Source organism: Hydra viridissima, unplaced genomic scaffold (assembly GCF_058129835.1).
Source record: "Hydra viridissima isolate aposymbiotic clone 2 unplaced genomic scaffold, HvirCarnegie_v1 scaffold_5, whole genome shotgun sequence".
NCBI lineage: Eukaryota > Metazoa > Cnidaria > Hydrozoa > Anthoathecata > Hydridae > Hydra > Hydra viridissima.
This window is the reverse complement of record NW_028324304.1, coordinates 6,397,792-6,414,819: the sequence shown is the minus strand read 5'-3', so window position 1 is coordinate 6,414,819 and position 17,028 is coordinate 6,397,792. Positions and strand designations below refer to the sequence as shown.

The window sequence follows — 17,028 nt, the reverse complement described above, 5'->3', positions numbered from 1 at the left end:
TTTTTTAATTTTTATCTGGATTTCTGGAGGAAACTTTAAGTATCACAGAAAAAGGTGTTTTTTCTTCATTTAAGTGTGTTTATATATATATATATATATATATATATATATATATATATATATATATATATATATAATTATAGCTGAAACATCAAATAGATTTCTACTTATTATAACTAACTTACAAACAAACTAGTTATAAATTAAAACTAATGGCTGACTATGGCCAGATCAACTACTGACACAAAAATAAATTCTTACCACACAAAGCTTGAAACATAGCATTCATATCTTTTGAACATACTTTGACCGATGATATTCTGTATATAAAAAATTATAGTCTGTTCTTCGTGGAAAAACTGATCGATTAGAAATCAATTTATGAAATTCTATTTCATTTTCACACCCATATTTTGTCATTTTATAAAACTCAAGATATGCTAATCCTGGTGTATAACCATTCTCAAAAAGATTATAAATTGAAGATAATATATCTGTTTGTATGTCCTTAAATGACAAAGATTGTAAAGAATTTATGGGATGATTGTGTGTCCATTCAAGATCTATGATACTTTTAGTTTTATCATACCTACAATACTTTATTGTTAAGCTAAATGGGCAATCAGTATTTTTAAATCGTTAGCTTGGATTTTTTTTGATTATTTCACTAGCATTCATTGTTGGCTGATATCTTGTGTTATGGTGACACCTATAGTAGACACATTTGTCATAAACCCCTTTCTTTGGAATTTTTGGAGTTAATTTACGCAACGTTTCATTTGTTTGATCGCAATACTTTTGAATAAATCTATCTTCTTCATCAGCTAACAAATTGCTTTCAATAAGGACTTTAAACTTTTTCACCGAACCTTTTACATTTAATATATAGAATTCATCATTTTTTAACGGTATTATGTCCTTGACCCTACTTTTTAACTCCTCTGTATTTTCAACATTTATAAAACGAGCTCGGAAAGATTCAAGGATTGATGTCATTATGAATAATCTTAATATATAATAGATAGCAAATATTGTATAACATAACAAAGAAATTGTGAAGATTATACTATAATTTATAGAATTACAAATTATAATATACATAGACTATGTATATTATTATTTGTAATCTGTGTATATTATTATTATTATTTGTAAATTGTTATTATATTATTATTTGTAAAGACTATGCATATTATTTGTATATAAATATATATATATAATCAATTTTAAAATGTATTCTACAAAATAGAGTGCTCAATGCTCTTAAAAGAACAGAGCAATTATTATAGATTTCAATTTTTATAGATTCATTAATCTATGAACAGTGTTAAATGAGAAAAATTTTTATTAAGTGATTTTTTACTAAATTATATATATATATATATATATATATATATATATATATATATATATATATATATATATATATATATATATATATATATATATATATATATATATATATATATATATATATATATATATATTTATACATGTGTGTGTGTGTACTGAATATATATATATATATATATCGATGTATGTACTGAAGCCCTCGAGTTTACCTAAATCAGTGTAGCGATTTTGCACAAAAAATGTCTTTTCACAATATAATACAAAAATTTAATTGTTATCGTATTTTATACAAAAATTAAATTATCGTATTTTATGAAAATTTAAATTTCAAGTAATTTCAATATCATTATAATTTATTAACAATTCGATTAAAAATGCCGTTTTTAAATGTTTTTAAATGTTTTTAAATGTTTCTAAACGTTTTTAAATGTTACGATTGAGAATAGGCTTTTTATTGCAAACGGTGCAAATGATACTGCCAATGGTGTACAGAAAAAAAATCCGCGGTGTCTCCATATAAATTTATAAAACATTTTTAAAATGTTATGAAACTATTATAACACTTTTTAAGTATCCAAGGCATAACAAAAAAATATTTCAAAATACCCACAAGAGCTGAACTACTGTCATTTTTTCTAATGACAGAAAATGCTAAATAATTTTTGTCGCGTCGTGACGCAACCTTGTAAAGCATATACCTAAAAATCTATAAAATATTAAAACTAAATAATTTTGTTTTTTGAAACTGTAATGTATATAAAAATTTTTTAGTATCTTTAATTTTTAAATTTTTAATTTTAAATGCGTTAAAATCTGATGTTTTTCCCAAAAAAAAGAGTGAAATGTCACGCCGTGACAAAGTGGAATTGCCCTATACATATATATAACATTAGGTGGGCGTTTATATACACACACACAAACATATATATGCATTAGGGTGTCTCAGAAAAAAAATTTTATATTATATTAATTTTATATTATGTCAATCCTCCTTATTTGGTCACATTAAACCACCATAAAATATTCTTGCTCAAAGTCACTGTTTAGCTCAAGAAGGTGCTTTAGAAAAAACTTGCATATAAATTTTAATGACTTTCATTTCCATTTATTTATTGAAATTCCGGTAGTATTCAATAACTTAACTTAAAGTTAATCATCCAATTCATTAATTCTGACTGCTTTACTTTCTGCAACTTTGAAAATATTTTTAAATTATTTTATTCTTTGTTATAATTGCATTTTTTTAAAATATTTTTTAAAATTAAATACTAGGGAATACAAAAAAAAAAAAAAAAAAAAGGTGGTGCAAGAACTATTAAACTTGTTGGAAAAAGTATATTTCAAAAATAAAAATATAGGCATAATGTGCTTTTTTTATCTAAATATTCTTCAAGTCTTGTTTAGTGGTAAGTTTAGACACCTTCTGCCGGTTGTCTAAAACCACCATCATCGTGTCTTAGAGCCTGTCTTCGGAATGTGTCCTTCCAATGAAATCCTGCACCAATTTGACAGACCTGTGTTAAAGGTTTTGGTTGTTCTTTGTCAAAGCTCTTTATCTCTGGAGCATCATTTTTAATAATTTCCTAAGAACATCCATCCTCTCTTTCTCCTTCAAGTGCTGGTCAGCTAAAGCAAAGAAAATACACTGTGGTGTAAAATACCAAGTGTTTCTGAGAATGCTAAGTTTAATAGCTTTGCCAATCTTTCCGTACTTCTTGGAATAAATTGAATCTCTCATGATCTGCGATGAAATCTTGAATGCCCTGAGATCATTGGATAGAGCCTGAGCTGCTATTGGGCTCTTCAGAGAGAATAAACAGTGAAAGATCACTATGTAATTTGTTGCATCCTGTATCATCTTAATCTCATAGATACTGAGTTGCTTGTTGTAATTCTTGGTAATTTGCATTGCTAACAGATAGAATAAATTAGCCATAAATCTTGCTTCGTGATGTGCACTTGGTTGTAGAAACTTGAAGTTCAACAAATCTGCTCCGAGGTAAAAAACTACCAGTTGACATAAATACTTGTAATCACCTCTGTCAAAAATATTGTTTTTAAGAGCTGTCGCGCAGAGCTCAATTGTTTCATTTGCAAGATGATAAAAGAGGGTTCCAAGAGTAAACTCAGGTCTGTTCTAATCAAATTTCTCAATGTTGGCTATTGTATTCATACCTTTTTCAATCTTAAGCCAAAGATCTTGATGTTTTTTGTATAAGGACTGACTGGGTCCCCTTTTTTTTCTCCCTGTAATTCCACCATAATATGATGAACATGTCGTTCCATTATATGGTGCCTTAATTTATTATTATTATCATTTTCTGTCATTACTCTCAGAAAAAACGAAAAGCAAACTAATGCCTATAAGTTACATTGTTAAGCATCATACCTGCACATTAGCTAAATAATCGGACAAGGTAGAGAATAAACTGCAATATTTCTAATTGCACCATTATGTTTTCCAGTGTTTGAGCGAGTTGTGTTAGCACAACAAGCTATGATCTGGTCTGTTAAGTCATGATGTTCCACAAGACTTTGGATAGCCAGTGCTTGATTTTTCCTATTGGAGGAGGGTACTTCAAATATTCCCAGAAGAAAGTCAAGTGAGCGGGTCTCTGGAGAAGTAACACTAATTGCCAACCTTTCTACTGTTTCCGTAATCTTTACCTCCGTCCTGTACTGCTTTACTAACTTTATGCTAAAGTGAAGAACAAGTTTTAAACCGCTTATCTAATCCAGATTCTGCTCTCTTACTATAAGTGCTTCATTCTCTATAGTTTCATGGTTTTTTCTTGCCATCTATGACCTATTTCAAGCTGGGGCAGTAGATATTGAAATGTTCAACATGTCAATATCTACTGCCCCAGCTTATAATAGGGAGAACAACATCACTGCTTCAGCTCTCACACCAACTTCATACCTAAAAAAAAAACAGCTTTTTTTTTTTCAAATTATGTAAGGGGATGTCCATAAAGTACGTACGCAGTAAAACCAATGATTTTGGGACCCCCCCCCCCCTTTGTACGCACTTGTACGCTTCTAACCAGCCCCTCCCCTTCTGCGTATACGTACGCTTTATTTACTAAAAACGTAAAATAAATCCCTCTCCCCCACCACCCCTCCCCCCCACCACCACCACTGCCACCAAAAAAAAAATTTTTCAAAACATTAAATACAAAAAAGATCAACATTTCTAGTTAGAGATTTTTCTGTACTTAACTAAAAAACGGGCAGTTATTAACAAAAGGAAAAAAAAGATGATTTTGAAAGGATTTGTGTCCTTCTATATTTCCATAAATGGTAACTTAAATAAATTGAATATGTTATGGAAAACAGGCATGAACTCTGCTTCTAATCTTTTATTGGTAATCTCCTCACTGACTTCTTTATTTTCACTTATTCACTATCCATTTCAATCTTTATCTTTTGTTTTTTGTGTGCTTTCTTGAGTCGTTTGATTGCAGCCTCGCTCGGCCGGTATTTATTGCATATGTCGCAAATTCCGTTCCAAGGATTTTTTTTAAAAGGACAATACAGATCGAATGGTATAGTTTTGTACTTTAAGCTTTCTGTAGGTATAACTTGTAGCAAAAGCTTATGCGCCAGAGGTGAAAAGTTTGAATGGTTTGAAGGTGATCAAGATAAATACCGTTGCGTATTTTATTATATTTTGAAGATTAACACCGCCTTTGTTACTTTTTAATCAACCTATAAAAAATATTTTTACCTTATTTATACAATTTTAAACGGTTAAAAATAGATAAGTTGGTTTTTTAATGAACATCATAAATGTACTATATATGGCACATTTATGGCAATTTGTCACCACAACCACGCATAATTATAGGATCGGCATGTCCAAGTTACAAAAATATTTTTAACGTAAATTTCTTCTGATCAGATACGTTTTTAAAGTATCAAGACGGTTCCATCACTTTGTAACCATTCTCGCAGTACTCGTAAATGGCCGGAAATGGAATGAAACGTTGGGGATGGTATTCAGAAATCTCTGAATCTCTTCTGTCAATTACCTTTTCGGAATGGGAATCTCTTCTGTCAATTACCTTTTCGTAGATATGGTTTTCGAATAGCAACACGACCATGAAACTTAGCTTTTTGCAATCTTCGTTTAATTGTACTGACAGAAACTTTTTTTTCTCGATCACAGTTGAAAATAGCTGTTATTTGTGGAGCAGTTAACATTCAATTACGTTTACTGATAACTTTTATGTCAGTCATTAGTTTTTGTTGTTACACGAGAGAGACCTGGACGATTTCAGTCTTCCAAACTTCTAGATTCTCGATACCGACGAATTGTATAGCTAACTGCTGATTTACTCAGATTTAATTTTTCAGCTATTTTTCTAATTGTATAGTCTTCTTGAAACAAAGTGAGTATTGCTACCCTTTTTTCTACACTTATTGGCTAACACTCACCACTAACACAAAATACACAAAATATCTGCATATAAAAACACAGTAAACAATAGAAATACTTGTTAAATGACAAACTTAAAAGATTTGAATCGATAATGTAAAATAAAGGTTCATACGTGAATTTAATACATATCTAGGTTCTCTATTTATTTATTTAAAATGATTAGACTTTTACTTGCGTGTACAATTTATGTTATTTTAATGTATTTTTATTAAAGAAACTAAATTTAGAATTATTTTATACAAATTTTATTTAAATTAATTTAATTTTATATAAACATAAATTTTGCTAATATAAGTTAATAATTTTTTAACATTTTAATATTGTTGTTTTGAAAAATATTTTTTGTCCTAACTTCCATGAGCGGCAGTGTACGTATGTTTAATTGCCTGATGATTAACTTTAATGATTAAGTTAGTTGGTGGCTGTGGCTTCTTGATAATCAAGTTGATTGTATAACTTTACTTAATTTCTATTCAGCCATAAGGAAGTAAGAGCAGAAAAATATATAATCATTTCTGTTAGTATGTTTTTGTTTAGAATGTAAAGGAGCAAGGTTGGTGTTTTTCTCAAGAAGATGTAATGATAAGTTATCTCTATGTAAATCACAGCTAATGTGTCTTCTGCATTCAATATAGAAGTCGTAAGAATTATATAAAAGTTATAAAAATGTTTGAATATGTTATATCATTTTGAACCATCAAACTTTTAAAAATTGTGATGCAACCATAGATATATAAAAAAATTGAAGCCAAGCTATCGTTTAAAAAGTGACTTTGAGTGAGGCAAAATGTTCTTATGCGAATTCGTAAATATTAGTTAAAAGTAGCATGTAAAATGACGTAGCCTATTATAATCCGGTCAAAGTAGACAAAAAAATAGTGGTAGATTTGCAATAATTCGCATAGAGCTAAAAATTTGTACATACCTTGAGCACATTATTACAAATGAAGTATTAAAAGTAACCATCGATCCCATATCTGCAAAAAAAGTTATTCAAGGTTTAAGGTATAAAAAAAAGTTTGTTTTTTTTTTAAAAAAAAAAGGAAATGTTTTATCATAAAAATAGATCAAACAAAAGCGAACAGCATTTAAACGCATTTTTGAATAAACTATTTCGTCGGCTACTCTTTAAACTTGAATAAGAACAATGAAAAATGCTTTTTTCAAATAATTTTTTCAACTGTTTTCTCTCGTCTGACTTCCCAAAACTCTTGGAACAAAGTTACGAACGATGAAATTTTAGCGTTGAACGTTCCATTGCAGTTAAGAGTATCGAGCAGTATTTTTTATTACGATTGGAACCGGTTAATACTTTTATTAAAATGTCACAACTATGTTTTATATGTAGTAAACTTTCAATAGCAAGTGAAACTGTTGTTTTTGATCGTGGAATGAAGACTTTGATTGATACAAGTGTTAAAAGGAGTGACGGGTTTTATGAATACTTCAAAAATCTGAAGTCTGTAACGATTCATGTGGTGTGCCGTAAAAAGTATACTCGGAAGAGTACTATTGTTGCATTTAAAAGACAGTAAGATATAGATCAAGTCAGCACATCTGAAAATAGTCCACCTCGTACCAGAGCGCGCGTAAGTGAATCACTTTTTTGTTTAAAAAAATGTTGCTTATTTTGCGGCGATGAAGCAAACGAGGAGGCCGAGAAGAAGAAAGCGAAGAAAGTTCGGCGTAAAATTCATAAAGTTGCGACTCTTGAATTTAAAGAATCAATTCTGAAGGTAGCATGGGGTCGTTCTGACGAGGAAGCGAAAAAGGTTAATGTACGCATTGAATATGAATTTGATTTAGCTGCTGCTGAGGCTAAATATCATAATACCTGTTATAATTCTTTCTTGAAGCCAACCGACGGGTGTAAAATCGGTCGTCCTCAAGATGAATCTACAAATGTTGCGATGGAAGAAATATTTAAATACATTGAAAATAGCGATGACTGCCAGTTTTAATTAGAAAAACTAAAAAATATTTGCAAAAATCCACATTTAGATAACAGAAAAATTAAGACACGATTAAAGTTGAAGTTCGGTAATAAAATTATAAAAGCGACGTTAAAAAAGCGACCATTAAACTAAAATGTTATTGATAAACAAAACAAAAATATAATTTCTGCGCCTATTTAGTATGATTTCTGATTTTGTTCGATAAAAAATCATTAAAAAAAACATCAAATTTAGTAATTTTAAGTAATGTTTTGAACACCAACCTCTCGATGCAATCGGTGGCGAAGCTCATTTTCTGCAACTTCAAAATTTAAGTCTTCATCCGAAAAAATTAAATCCATGTTCCTGCTTTAATTTTACACAGTTTTTTTAAACACCAAATACTAGAATGTAAAAATATTCATAAAAATAGAATAGACAGCCCAGCACACTTAATGGCTAATAAAATTTATTAAGTAGGTCTACTAAATAAAAATTACAATAAAAATTACTATTATTTAACTACTATATATTACGGATAAAAAAAGTTCGTGAATTTTAGTGACGTATACGTTTTATGCTTTATAGCAATGGCCGAAAAAAATTCAAACAGTGATAAATTCTTCGAGTTTTCGAATTTTTTTACGTAAAAATAATTTACTTAAAAAATTGCGTATTTACGAAAGATTTTTTTTCTCGAAAAAAACTTCGAATTGTTTTTAGCATTGGCCCTGGCTAAATATGGAACTTTATAAATTATCATTTTTAATTAAGACAAAAAACTTGAAAATTACTCAATTATTAAACAAAGAAGCAAAGAAATGATTTGTATAAATTAATAATATTAAAGCACAATGGGAATAAGTATTAGGAAATTCAAAATCTCATTTTTTTAAAATTATTACAACAAAATAATAATATTTTAAAGGTTTAATAAAAAAAAAAATTTTGGTGAATGAGCATATTTTCAAAAATTTAATTTTTGAATTGCTTATTTATTTATGTGAGGAAGAACTTTTCGGGTGTGTTCTTCTACACGTAAAAGAAATTCTTTCTGCTCTTCATCTTTCGTAATAGATGTTGCATAGTCTTGAATTAGTTTAACAGCTCGTTCTGCTGTATTATTTACAGATTTCCGTAATTTGATATGCTCAAACATGTATTTAAAGTTTGTGTTAGCTTTCCAAAACTTTGGGGATTTTGCCAACCAACCACCGTCCTCGTTTAGATATCCGATTAAATTTAGAATGTTGCTTGATTTTGGTTCAATTAAATCAGTCAAACAAGTACTCTGCTTTAGAAGTGAAAATTGCGGAAAGCCTATATTATGTTCACAGTTTTCTTCTATACTTTTCAGAATTAGTTCAGCAATTTTAGTGTCATCACGATCAGATTCCTTATCAAAAAATAATGAAAGAGGGGACATATCTTCGTTTAAATACCAAAGATATCGATTATATGTTTCCAGGGCAGCAACAGCAACATTATTGTCAATTTATTTAAATAAGCATTTCTTTGTAGAATTCTAAGTCATTATATAGGGTATCGTACTTGTGCACGTAAGCCATACTTTCACATAAAATGGTAAAGTAAATTTACAAAACTGTTATAGTTTCTCTATAAAACGTTTTTCATACTCAGCCAGGTCAGCAAAAGCAAACATTTTTTATGTGTACAAGATTGTACACATCCATCTAGCATGATGGAAGGTTCGAGGTTTGTGCCACTGTATATTTGTTTGTTTTGGATTGAGTAATTGTAAAGCAAGTTGACAACATTCTCGAAAATCATCTCTTAATATTTTTCGAGATTTCTGGTTAGGTAAACCAGACAAAAAAATTTATTACTTCTGCTTGTTTAGTCTTTAATACTGTTTCTTCGATTTTTATTTTTCTAAAAGTGGTATCTGAAGTTTATGAAAGTTTAGGCCATTACTCATTTTTAAAGAGTCTAAATGGCTCGTAATTTGGAGATCTCCAAAAACTTAAGTAAACAGAAAACAAAACTTTCAAAAATATCGATCCCCCAGAACCATAGGGAAACAAGTCCGAAATTTCCAAAAAATAATTTATGTTGGGAATACATTAAAAACACTCGTAACTTTCAGTTCCACACAGAACCAACTCTCCTTCGCCTATAACTTTAGTAATAAATCAAAATATTTCCAAAAGGAATTAGAAATTATTCTTCATGTTTCAGTTCCAAGAAGCAATATTTCGAAATAACGCTGTATGGAAATGAATACGTTCTGTGTTTGAGGACCGTATAGAAACTATTCGAGTTTTTTTCTCCATGGTCCTAAAAAGGTGACGCGTTCTATGGATGACAGATGACATGTTATTTCTTGTCATTTGCGCCGTGGTCACGTGCGGTGTTGTGTTGGCGAATTTTAATAGTGAGATTTAAGTGTTTTTATTAGCGGAAATTATTGGACAATATAAAAACATGAATACTAATTTTCCTCCTTTAAAGTCTGAGAGTCGAGCATCGTATTTATTACGTCTTTCTTTGATGAGAAATGTTGTTTTTATGGAGGTAAGTTTACTATTTGACAACATGACGTGTGTGTTTATATTGTTACATAAATTTTTGTGTTTTTGTAAAATATTTGCATTATATTATTATAAGACAAGTTGATAGTTGTTATTTTTTGTAGAGTATCTACTTCCTATTATATAATACATAAATTATAATAGAAAAAATAGTTTGACAACACTCAACCAGTTAGTGTTGAATGTATTGGAAGGAGAGGTTTTCATTACAAACATGGATAACAACGAAGTATTGGAAGATGTTATCATAACAGACGCTCAGGTAACGTGGTGCCATTGTAGCTTAAACTGCATTAGTTAGCGATACGATTTATATTTTAGCCAACTCGTAAACAGAAGCGGAGGCCGGAAACGTGGAAAAAAAATATTTCTAAAATTAAAAGAAATAGTGGACAACAAAACATAGGTAGAACCTACAAAAAACTTGTTGATGCAAAAAAAGTTGGAACACCATGTTGGGATTCATGTAGAATTAAATGTTCTACAAAAATTTCTAAAAACGGTTGGCAAGATATTCATCGAAGTTTTTGGAAATCGGGGGATAATAATTTGCAAAGAAATTTTTTATTGCAGTGTATGGAGAATATTATACCGAAGTATAAAATGAGTACACCTGGCAGTAAAAGAACTCACAATGCTTATTATTTTGAAATAAATAATATACGAATTAGAGTATGTAAAACATTTTTTATGCGCACGCTCGATATTTCAAGCAAAATGATTTTTACAACTACGAAAAAGAAGGACGATGTAGGAGTACTACAAGTTGATGATAGAGGCCACCATGGAAATGGAGGTGTAAAAGTGAGTGATTATAAAAAGGATGATATTAGGGATCATATTAAGTCTTTTCCGTGTGTTCCTTCACATTATACTAGGTCAAGGAGTGCACGAAAATATTTGGACGGAAGTTTGTCAATATCGGCCATGCACTGAATGTATAAGACTAAACGTGTTGAAGAAGGAAAGGAATATGCTAAACAAAATATTTACTTGAAGATATTCAACACAGAACTCAATTTAGGCTTTGTTCCTAAAAAAGACTTACGTCAAACATGTGAAGCATATAAAAATTTAAGTGAGGAGGAAATGATATTGCAGAAAGTGTCTTATAAAAGACATTTAAATGAAAAAGAATTATGTCGAACTGAGAAACAGAATGATTTAAATACAGCAGATAGAAATACAGAAGTTATTTGCTTTGATTTACAGGCGTTTACAGGGGATGACTGTAATTTCCTTTATAAGAGAAGACTGAACTGCTACAATTTTACTATATTTAACATTGGAAGAAAAGAAGGCGATTGCTATTTGTGGCATGAGGCATTGGGAAAGAGAGGTGCCAATGAAATTGGTACATGTCTCTTTTCAAAACACAGACAGCAAACAAAGTTATTTTTCATTTGCGCTAAATTGTTTGAATAGTCTTTAGGTTTTCTTCCGCATCTTTCTTTTTTGAAGAAACATTGGCACATATTTTACCTTCTCTGTATTGAGTTTGTGCTGCATGCCAAATTCTACTAACGGTTAGCTTGGAAACTCGAAACGCAGTAGCAACTTATTGATTGCACCGTGTTTTAGCTATTCTTCTTCATCTGCTGTAATAGTTTTTCTAATATACCTTGACGTTGTTCTTTGGTTAATTGTTTATATTTGGAATCCCTTCTTTCTAAGTTTAAAAATTTCCTTCAGAATTTTCCATACTCGTCTTGAAGCGGTATTAATTTTATTTCAGGTGATATTGTCATGAGTATTTACTATAACAATGTAATGACAGTTGCCAATTTATTTTTATAATCACGATAATCTACGATTTTTGTTGAAATGTATACCATATTTCCGGACGGAGGGAGTATTATATAATAATTTTTGAGAATCATTGAATTGAAACAAATTATATTTACTAATATAAGCTGATACATAGCTTAGAATTATAAGAGTGATCAATATTGATACAAAACATATTTAATTGCAAATACACATTTATATATTTAGCCTAAAATCACAGTTTATAAGTAAATAATTTTGAAAAAGTGGGCGGCAGAGGGGGTGAAAACTTTTAAAAAAATTGGCGGGGGGGGTCAAACTTCATAATTTTCCAAATATCTTCTTATTTTCACTTTTAACGGACAAAACTGCACACAAATCTAAAGGTAAAATTTTTTTTTATTTTTGGGGACACCCTAATGTACATGTAACAATTTATATGTGTATGTATAGTGGCGTGCAAATTTTATAAACAGCTAAATTATTTAACTTTTTTTTATCATAACTCTTTGACCTTTCAGTGAAAATAAATGAAGTTTTCATCAATTGTTCTTATAATGTGATAAGATACTACAAATTACTCAAAAAAAAGGTAGCTTGTAACGGAAGGAAGAAATTCAAATTTTATTGAAGGCATAATCGTGCAAATGTTTATAAACAAATGAAAAGAAAATCAAAAAAGAGGTACTACTTCTAATTCCTCCACAAAATTTTATCACAGCACATTAGTATTTTGTTGGATAGCCTCTAGACTTTAATATTGCTTAACACCAACAAGGTGTAGAGTCAACTAAGTTGATCAGAGCATCCAAGGGGATATTTGACCTACAATCTCAAAGCACCTGGAATAAATCACTTCTATTGGTCGGTTTTTCGCCTTTCAATTGACGATCGAAATATTCCCAGAGATGTTCTGATGAATTTAAATCTGGGTTTTAAGAAGGTCGGTCCGAAATAAAATTTTTTTTTTAATTGAAAAAATTTTTGATAAAATTTGCTCGGTGCTTTAGATCGTTGTCTTGCTGGACAATCCAAGCACAAGGCATTTTCTCTTTTCCATGATTGAGATATATGTCCTTCATGATAAGAAATCACTAAAACCCAAATATTTATCATCTAACGCTTCACAGAGAGGTTTAAAGTAAGTTAAATTAAGTTATTCTCTGTACCCCAGTACTGGGGTAGAGTGAATTGCTACCTGGGGCAAAGTGAATCAATAATGATAATGTGGAGAATAGTAGCGAATAGGTTTAAAGCCAATTAATTTTGAGGCTGAGGGAGGAAAGACAATGTACACTATGTTTTTGGCATAATTTTGGTAACTAAATTAGTATAAAGTCGGAAAAATAGGCATTGAAGATTGAGAAAACAAAGAAGAACTTTGTTAATAAAAAAAATTATTCAACCATCTAAATAACAATATTTTTTCAAAAGTAAACATAATAACAAAGTGCGCCATCATAATCTGTTAAGTCCGTAGGAAAGAGAAAATGACAAGGAACTCAAGCAGTCCCTCCATTAAATAGTGGTCTGGGTAATTTTCCAAGAGTATCTTTAAGTGTCACTTCAGAAATATGATCAACTGTAGGAAGAGTAAAGGAAAATAAAGGCTTTCTCAAATAAATTCTCACACGTCTTCACTGTGCTTATAGTTTCGCCAACATAAATAACTAAACTTATTTTAGTAGTATGACTAAAATTTAATCACTAGAAATCAATTTGTTTTTGTTCTGAAACAAGTTCTCATAAGGGAGACCATTGGTGCCATCCCTTTCACTATCTGTTAAGTCACAACTTAAAAAAATTGCATCAACTGCCTGATTAGATTTGCAATAGTTTTTTGCAATTCTACTCATTATTGGAGGTCTTCCTTCCCTAACCCAGAGACTGCGACTTGCATAGGTTGATCCCATAATAATATTTATGCGATCATCGTTAGGTGTCTCGTTTATAAGTTCATGGGTAAGCGCCCTCTCATGTTCTGTAAAATACTCTGATAAAAAAAAAATGAAAATATTTAAAAAAGGCAATTAAAGAAACTATAATCTTTTACTATATCTTTAAACATATTTTAATACAGCACTTAAATACACCATTACATATAAATAGGATAAAACTATGAAGAAATCAGAATGAAAATCAAGAAACAATATATATAAAAACAAATAAAACTTACAAGTAAATCAATTATTGTTTTACTATTATTGAATACAAATTTTTCAACTATGGAGTTATCCAAATAAATATATATTTTAAATATATACTTAATGCAAACGTTCAATCTATAAACAAACAATTAAAATAAAAACCTGTCATGGGTCCATTGACTAGATCAACTGCATCTGTTCTTAGGCGCTTCTGATGCGACTTGTGCGGCTTTTCAATAAATGGAAGTTGTTTTCTCAGCGTCTTTAAGCGTTCTTAAATATAGACTGAGGGGGAATATTTTCTTAATATTCCGTTTCGTATTACTTCAACATACTGCCTGAAGTAAGCATCTTTTAAGTAAAAAAAAAAGTTTCGTAAAGCTAAACTAAATGAAATTTAAACTATATTCCCATTTCCCAAAATATGCAAACAAAAGTTTCAATTAGACTTATAACAACACTTACATAACCATCTCCATTACCACTTCTTAAGGTTGGAAAGCGGTTTATCACCTCCATTGCCAAAGACTTTTTTTTTCTCTGTATTGGGATAGCTGCAAAAAAAGAAAATCAATTCTGTTGGGTTTAATAACCTTCCTATTGCTTCATTTATTTTTTGCAGTAAATTATTTATAAATAATAACTGAAATCTAAAATAAAATTTATTTTATTTTAGATTTGTTTTATTTACTGATTCAAATATTCATATACAATATTCAAACATTCAAATACCAAACAAATATAAGTATCTGAATAAAATATCATATTAAAGACTTCCTAACCGGTTATCATCTTTTACAAGATTTCCAACAAGGATACGCACAAAAAGATCCTTTATCAAGACTAACTGCCCGGTTCGTTCATACTCAGACAAGATTGATGCACCTTTAAGGTGATCTTTCAACATACCGTCAATGTCCTTAAAAAAATTAAAATTCACTCACAAACTTATATTGACATTGATATTACGTTCTAACAGAACTGCTAACAACATTGAAATTTATTTGATCCATTGTGATTGATGTTGTAGGTACAATGGGCTGTCTTATATCAGTATATGTAGATGCAGAACTTTGTAGCGGTATATATGCTTCGTTGGAATTGATAAGGCAAGGAGGCTGCACATTCTATTATCAAATAAACATGCTAAGAAAAATGTAAGTTTACACCTTAGTTCCAGTCTTCATCCAATCTTGAGATGAGAGAGAGATTTATACTATTATTGATAATTTACACAAAGTTATTGAGGTAATAGAGAGAGAGTTTTAAGACAAGTATCATAGACAATCTTAAAATCAAAGCTACTAATCTATCATACAAAGAAATATTGCAAGAGTAAAGTATTACATCACTCATTTTATTTTAAATCTTTATAATATTAATGATTAGTTATTCTAAAAACAAAATTACTCTAAAGTTTTGAAAGTTCTTTGTTATATACAATTGGAAATTGTTCTTAAAATAGACTAAATAGAGGCTAGCTAACATACTGATATATATATATATATATATATATATATATATATATATATATATATATATATATATATATATAACAATTTAAATAACCAATCAATATATATATATATATATATATATATATATATATATATATATATATATATATATATATATATATATATATATATATATATATATACACACATATACACACACTCAAAAAGTATTTAATATCAATAAAATTGAATAATTAATAATCAAATTTTATTATTTTTTAATTTCGAAAGTCCTAAGTCAAAGAAAAGCACACAAATCCACATGGTATCTAAATAACAATTCATTTATTAACTCATAATGTACGTTTTAAACCAAAATATTTGACCAAATTATATCACATTTATATGTTATCTGCACATAGTGTGTGACAAAATGAAATGTGCACAAAGTGATAGATCGGATTATAGCAAGTACCCGAAAAAAAAGGATGAGAGTCAAGCAAACTATCAAGTGTGTAACAGCTGACTGTTTTGTTGTCATCACAAGTTATAGTGTAGCTCTGTAGGTGCTCATCAAACTGAGTAAGCCTAAAATTATGGCATAACAAATGAGCTTTTTTGTCCATGATCACAATCTTGTCTATACAAATAAAGTTTGGCTCTCCATGTTCATTAATGTCTGCTATTAGTGACATTCCAGGTTTGTAAAAAGTACCATAGGCTTCAATAAAATTTGCTAAATATACAACAGCATATTTATCTGAAAATGTGATGATATTGTTTCTCCATTCCACGGCGGTTATTTTTTATTGTTTTTCTCCCACTTGCTAAGATTTATGAGATTTTAAAAAATTATTTATTATGCGGATGTAACGAAAACACATTTACTCTATCTGTTTTAAGCGTTCAAGTTTTAAGGAGTCTTAAGCATTCAAATATGTCCATTGAGCGACTTAATAATTTTTGGGTTGAAGAAGGACTAAAGAAATGACCTGAAGATGGACTAAAGAAATAATTAATGGTATTCATAGTGAAAAATCTTTTGGTGGAGATGAAATGAATGATATTGTTGAGAGAAATGTAGGTTGCCATCTGGTATTGGGTGGTCCAATGATAGATGGCTAGCTAAAAGAGATCGGTAAAGCATTTCTTCGTAAACTAGCAAAAGGAAAGACGACTGGTTTAGCTCCTTCAGTTTCATTGTTTATTCCGTGGGGAGTTATGAAAAATATAATAACTCTGATGAAAGCGTATGGTTGTGCTTATAGCATGCTACAGACACACAATAACAAAAAAAAAAAAAAAAACTCCTAATGAAAATAACAACCATAGAAGCAGCTAAAAAAGTTTTTGATCCTTGTCGATTTGATGGAAGAA

At 29.7% G+C, this 17,028-nt stretch overlaps 5 pseudogenes across 1 annotated transcript; 1 reads left to right on the top strand and 4 right to left on the bottom strand.

Moving 5' to 3' along the window:
• Positions 1–285: 285 nt before the first annotated feature.
• On the bottom strand, positions 286–1,102 carry LOC149888240 (uncharacterized; annotated as a pseudogene).
• Positions 1,103–3,281: 2,179 nt separating this feature from the next.
• On the bottom strand, positions 3,282–6,769 carry LOC149888239 (uncharacterized; annotated as a pseudogene).
• A 347-nt stretch (positions 6,770–7,116) lies between these two features.
• On the top strand, positions 7,117–7,755 carry LOC149888238 (uncharacterized; annotated as a pseudogene).
• Positions 7,756–8,695: 940 nt separating this feature from the next.
• On the bottom strand, positions 8,696–10,022 carry LOC149888237 (uncharacterized; annotated as a pseudogene).
• Positions 10,023–13,457: 3,435 nt separating this feature from the next.
• LOC149888236 (uncharacterized) lies at positions 13,458–15,575 on the bottom strand (annotated as a pseudogene). Its single transcript, XR_016452369.1, has 4 exons — positions 14,977–15,575; positions 14,656–14,748; positions 14,357–14,545; positions 13,458–14,040 (listed from the first exon to the last, which is right to left on the bottom strand). The product of XR_016452369.1 is annotated as an uncharacterized LOC149888236 (transcript).
• Between the last annotated feature and the right edge of the window lie 1,453 nt (positions 15,576–17,028).